At 48.5% G+C, this 6771-nt stretch overlaps 1 long non-coding RNA gene across 1 annotated transcript; it reads left to right on the top strand.

Annotated features, from left to right (window-relative positions):
• Positions 1 to 3992: 3992 nt before the first annotated feature.
• LOC146072454 (uncharacterized) lies at positions 3993 to 5279 on the top strand. The gene is made up of 2 exons (XR_014473134.1): positions 3993 to 4116; positions 5026 to 5279. It is a non-coding gene; the product is annotated as an uncharacterized LOC146072454 (long non-coding RNA).
• Positions 5280 to 6771: the final 1492 nt, after the last annotated feature.

Genomic DNA, 6771 nt, shown 5'->3' with positions numbered 1-6771 from the left:
ATCTGCAGCAACTATTTGACCAGATGGACTCCAGCACCACCTATGTGCCACTGCACATGCAGGCAGTGGGTAATGAGGAGGCTGCTGGCCCTTCTACAGCAGGGCAACCTGCACCTGACCATTCTACAGCAGGGCAACCTACACCTGGCCCTTCTGCAGCAGGCCAACCTGCAGCTGGCTCATATGCACCATCAGCAGAATTGATTGGAACACAACCGGGGACTTCACAAGGTAGTACCATGGCCAGCACTTCAAGTGCAGCGACACGTGACAGGGGGCGTGGCCAAGGACGTGGCAAGGGGAGAGCCAGGGCAACAGAGGAACCACCCAAAAAAAATAAGGCATATGAAGCACAGGAGCTTGCCATCCTGGTTCCCCGAGCACGTGATTGGATTGAGTGTCCATCGGAGAAGCTGACACACACACGCAGATGGAAGATTTGGGAACAGATAACGGCAGAGATTAATGAAGTAGCGCCACAAGTTCGTGAGACGGACCATGTGAAGAAGAGGCAAGTTGTTTTGTGATACATGTGCCCAGTAATAGCCAAGTAATGATTGATTTGATGCTTAGATGGATTTTGCAAATGGCCCGTGAGGTTGTTACGATACACATACATTATTGCCATGTTATTTCGGTGAGAGTTAGAGTAGGGTGATTGTGAATGTGTATTGTAACGGTGGATATCATAGTTGCATGTAATATTATCTTTTGGACATTAATCACATGTCGTAATATGTAGCACAGAGCAATGGCTGCAACAGCTAACATCTGGAGTGACATGTATTAATATGTCAACTTACATTGCAGGTGGCAGGACTTCAAAACCAACCTGAAGAGGAAGATGACCAAGCGGTGGGAACACAGCCAGACATCTGGGGCCGGGCCCATGCCATCAGGGCTAGAGCTCACCCCCCTGGAGTTGATGGCCGAGAGCTGTATATCAGTTGAGGAGATCAGGGGGGTGAGCACGATGGATAGCGAGGCCCCAGCTGAAGTGTTTGCGTCTTTTCTGGAAGGTAAATATTGGTCATGCCATAAACTTGTGCAAGTAATTATCTTAGAATGTCTCCTAATTGTGTTTATCTTTTTCCACAGACACCCCACCGCTTGGTGACGACTCTGCTCAGGAGGTGGAGGAGTCCGTGCCACCTGGCCCCAGTGGTAGGCCTGTGCAGCAGCAGCCATCGGCCCAAGCCGATTTGGCCGCCTTGGCCCAGATGCTTGGGGACATCAACCAGCAGGGAGACTTGGCATCAGAACGGATGCATAGGACCGAGGAGATCCTGGCGAGCTTGGTCAGCACCCAGCAGGCCATCGCTGCGAGCATGCAGGCCATGGCTGAGTCACATCAGGCCATGGCTGCAAGTGCTCAGGTGCTGGCCGAGCAAGCCACCCGCCAAAATGATCTCCTCCTCCACCATAATGAGCTTATGGTGGAGCTGGTTACCAGCAACAGGGTCCTAATGTCATCCGTTTCTGGTGCATTACCACCGGCAACACTCCCTGCTGGCAGGAGGGGTAGACCAGCCAACCCCTCAACATCATCTGCTCCACCTGCCCCAGCATCTGGCCGTCCCCGAAGAGCTGCTGCACAGGCCAAGGAGCCTACCAAGGCCAAACGTGGTCGCAAATGAACTTGTGGCTGCATTAATCTCCACCGTTATGTGGTCCCAAATCTTCCATTGTGCTGTGTGTGTCAGCTTCTTGTGTCCAATCACGTGCTGAGGGTAACCAGATGAGCCCTTGCTTCATATGTCCTTTTTGGTTCCCCTGTTGCCCTCTTTTGCCTGCCATTACTGTCAGCTGTACTTGAAGTGATGGCCATGGTACTATCTTGTGAATTCCCCGGTTGTGTTCCAAATGATTCTGCTGATGGTGCATATGAGCCAGCTGCAGGTTGGCCTGCTGCAGAAGGGCCAGGTGTAGGTTGCCCTGCTGTAGAATGGTCAGGTGCAGGTTGCCCTGCTGTAGAAGGGCCAGCAGCATCCTCATTTCCCACTGGCTGCATGTGCAGTGGCACATAGGAGGTGCTGGAGTCCATCTGTGTGCAATTATATTTGTTTTGTATTATTATTTATTTTGCTACATTCCTGCCATGTTGTTTCTTTTTTGGATTTTGTATTTTTTGGTCATTGCATCACAGTGGCATTGACTGTGACATGTATAGAAATAAATTTGTTTACTTTACCCAAAAATGTGTGGTTTCATGAGTACATGTCGAATACACATGTGTATTGCTAGTATTAATATTCAGTCATGTCCATTGTTAGCAGTTTTAAAGTGTCTGACAAGTACAGCATATGTGGGTGTTTACTAAGGTTTCCTTGAAGCAGCAATGGTTTCAATTAAAGCACTGACAAGCGTCCTATTAGTGAGTAATGAGTAAAGGAGTAGATTCTATTGGGTTCAGGTGTTAATGCTTGTAGTCATTAGGCGGTACGTTCGCCTACCGCATGAACGAGTGGTGTCCGCAAAGCAATAGTACACTTGTGGACACCGCACATTTCTTCCCTTTTTGATCGCGTGCATTCGGAGTGCTATCCGAATGTACGCCCCCCAACATAAGTGTACTCCCCCGTGTCCGCCCATGTTTCCGCCCCGTTTTGCCCACTTTGAAACTACGCCCATGTGACATTCCGCATGACGCCCATAATACGCCCATATTTCCCGACTGATTGCGGGGAACAGTTTTGTACGGGATTTGGCCGAACTGGTACGGAGTCAAGGCGTGGCACATGCGCGTTGCGTTCTCCACGCATGCGCAGACGCCGAAAAGACGCGATCCGAAAGTATGCGGTAAAGTCCGCGTCAATCAGAATAAGGGCCATAGCCCTGTCCCAACCTGCCTATGTGGAGGAGGAACATGCAGCAGTCGTGCAGGAAGCCCAACCTACCACATCTCGGGTAGTGAGGGGTACGCAGAGGGGGAATCTGGTGCGTACACAAATCATCAGGCGTTACTTTTCTGGTAAGCACATGTGCCCTGTATTCCAACATGTACCTTTGCTGTAAGTGTACTCATAAACAAATTATTTAGCAATACCATCTGTTTCCACCCACATTTAGCCTAATACACAGAGCCCAACTGATGCAGCTGGTGGTGCTGACCTATCCCTTGCTGTAATCAACCTTCTAAGTACATTTGTAACATGTATGAATTAATTTTGCTGTAAAACATGGCTCACCTGGTGTTGTGGAACTACACATGCCAGCATGCCCTGACACACTATAACCATTACAGTCCAAACAATGAGTGCCAGAGCTTGCTGGAATATGTAGTTCTACAACCTTTGACGGGCCAGAAGTTACCCAACACTACTTTTCAGCAATCCCATTGTCATATACCATTACACTATGTCATATTTCACACAACAATTGCTTTAAAAATAATACACAAACAAAATGGTATGCGTTTAGACATTTTTACTGTAGTATAGTATGTCATAAACAACCTGCATTTTTGTCACTCAAACATTCGAACTGTCGGGGGATGTAACAAGATGTATTGCATATTAGATGCAAATTAAAAATGTATAAAACATATGAATTATTTTCTCCCACATCAGGCCACCATAAACCACTTCTTGAAGCTGCACCCAGGCCACCCTGGGTCCTAATACTCCGACGGGGTGGGGAAGTGGGGGAGCCACTTACTGGGGTACTAGATACACTACTCAGTGTAGACACCTATGACATTGCCTTCCATCTGCTGAAGTTGTGCCTGCATACCTATTAAGGCATTGGTCTGCGCTGTACACGATTGGCTAAGTGCAGCTATACTTTGCGCAAGGCTGCCAATATGGCTACTCCTGGATGTTCCCTATTTGCAGGCTTTGGAAAGCCATAAATTCTATTTGTTTCTCCTTGAAATTTACCAAGGAGTTAGCTACTTCTGCAGCAGAAGCTGCTGTATGGGGTGTGCTTGTGGGCGGGGGTGGGTTGGGAGTCACCCCACTTGGGGGAAGATCACTCTTTGATGACGTCTATATTTCCTCCTCAGCCGCAAAGGTCTCCACGGGTTCTAGAATGATGTCCATTTCGTCCAACATCATCATAGAGGATTCTGTTGGTTGTGTTCCTAGTTGTACAGTACCTGTGGATACAGATGAAGAGGTAAGTACTGATGCATATATAGACCAGTCTCTCTTCAGTACTGTTTTTGAAAGGGCTTGAGATGCTGAACGCACATACCTAGGGGTATTATGTACTTGCGCATGTACCCCGATACTGCATGTAACATTGACATTAATAATAAGTGAGATGGCTAGGTCAGATTACATTCATTTCCGTTGCAATGTAGCAGCAGGAGATGAATGTAGTGTGAGATATTGTTGATGTGACATGGGTGTGTGTACTGTATGTGTAATGGCCTGTTTTTTGTTCATTTACCTGCTTCCCAGGGCCGGATTATAATGGGGGCACAAAAGGTCAGTGCCCCTGGGCCCCCCTCTAGCTAGGGGCCCCTGTGGTTGGCATGTATTTAAAAAAAAAAATGTAGCTAAAGGTTTTGTGCATGGGAGTGGGGTAGTGCTGCAGCTTCACCTATCTGCTAATGTGACTATGATTAATGGTGCTGAGCATCGGGAGCCACGTGTGCAGTGCATTACTGGGAGTTGACTAAGTCCCATGACACTTTGCACAAGAGGGCAGAGGCTGAGACGTTTGTGCTGAGCTCTGATTGGTGGAGCTCATTACATGCTTCTCAGGCCCATGGATAACAGCAGCAGCAGCCTAGTCATGGGAGGGTTTTTAATCAGAGGCAGCACTGGGACTATGAGGTCTCCTACAGAGTAAGGTGCAGAGGGACAAACACAGGCTTTTCATGTGGTGTGTGTGTGTGTGTGTGTATATATCCCCTGAAGTTACCCATTGACCAAGTTTATACTGCCTTTACTCTTTGTTTTGACAGTGTAATATTCCCCCATGCAGTTTGCGGCCAGCAATGACAAGTGCAAGGGGGCCCCCCTGTCTAAAATGCCCCGGGCCCCCCGAAGGCTTAATCTGGCACTGCTGCTTCCACAGATTCTGCTCCAACGGGCCTTCTTTTCTTTGATGCGTGAGCACTTCGGGACGGACAATCTGTGAAAGGAAAGATGGGCAGCCATTATCTACCTTGCAATGGATAAGCATTTATGCCAAAAATGCATTGAAATGACATTAATGGACAATACTTCCTTTGGTTAAGGACTACATTATTTAGTCCCCACATTATTTGACATATGTTTTACACCTGAATTTTTTGTTAGATTATTATTAAACTATTTGACACATTACAACTGGTGGATAATCTGTGGTATGTAGACATGGCAGCTAAGCGTTTTTTTGGGCCACATACATGTTAAGCTGCTAGAAATAATGTTAAAGTGTTGATCAATATCAGCAGTTGTGGAACTACAAGGCCCAGCATTATGACCAATTTGAAAGTAGGAGCAGGCAATTTTTTGTGCCTGACCTTGCTGGGCTATGTAGTTCCACAGCAGCACTTTACTTAGCATAACAATACAAGTGAACATTACAGTTTGAAAACATTGCCATGTATGTTTAAGATTGCATGTGGTCACACTTACCAGCTCTGGATGGCGTCGGCGGCCTATCAGTATCCGTGACGTGCATGCCAGGCAGGACCTCAGGTGGTATGATTCTTTTGAGCTTGACCTCATAGGACGTGTAGCAGACAGTGGTGGGGCTTCCTCCGCCAGTCTTGGTGGCCTCCTCCAACTCCATGGCCATTTTACTTTTGAGCTGTCTCTTGATATCATTGAACCTCTTCTTGACATTTCTGACCAGGCGCTTGTGCTGACTTACAGCGTTTACCGCCTGGGTGATGTCCTTCCACATAGCCCTTTTCCACTGTGCAGTGGTCTTGTGGTGACTTTTCCCCAGTAACCGGTCAAACACAGGTATGATAGCCCGGACAAGCGCAGCATTTTCCTCGTATGAGAATCTGACCTTTCGGACACTTTTTGTGCGGCCAGCTTCTACCTCCTCCTCCTCCTCATTTTCTACTCCAGCCATGTACCCCTCCTCCTCCATGCCAGTGTCTTCCTCCTCACCTCCATCTTCCTCCACCTCTGACATGTGGCCCTCCTGCAGCTGCTCTGGGGTATGGAATAGGTCCTGGGTATAGGATGGGGATACCAGCGGATCCTCCACCTCCTCCTGCTGGGGCTGGTCCGCCCGGGCATGGTCTGGGGCTGGCCTTGCTGTGGCCATGCTGCCTGCCACACTGCTGCCACTCCCTGTAATGGAGGACGACCTCAGCAGTCCTCTGCTGCCGACTTGGCTGGCTGCTGCCACTTCTCCCTCTGCCACTGCTCACTCTGCCACTCCTCACTCTGCCACTCCTCACTCTGCCACTCCTCACTCTGCCACTCCTCACTCTGCCACTCCTCACTCTGCCACTCCTCACTCTGCCACTCCTCACTCTGCCACTCCTCACTCTGCCACTCCTCACTCTGCCACCAACACCTCTTCCTCTGCTCACACTGCCACTGCTCCTCTCCATGCTCCTTACTTCCTATCAAAGAGTGAAATGGCGCCAGTGCCCCTTTATATAGGGGGTGTGATGCATAATGGAGGGGACAGAGGTGGGCCAATAGGTTAGGGGGTTCTTAGTCATGCGGAGACAGTCTTGTAAATCGCACTCCGGTTGGTCCAAATCACACTTTTTTGTGTCATAAAATCGCACCACTTCGCCGCAAATCGCACTACATCGCACTTTTCAGCCTCTAAATCGCATCCCATTAAATATGCGAATTATTACCAAAA

This window comes from Crinia signifera, chromosome 4 (genome assembly GCF_055691185.1).
Source record: "Crinia signifera chromosome 4, ASM5569118v1, whole genome shotgun sequence".
Classification (NCBI taxonomy): domain Eukaryota; kingdom Metazoa; phylum Chordata; class Amphibia; order Anura; family Myobatrachidae; genus Crinia; species Crinia signifera.
The sequence above is the reverse complement of the archived record's forward strand: the minus strand, read 5'-3'. Positions and strand labels throughout refer to the sequence as shown.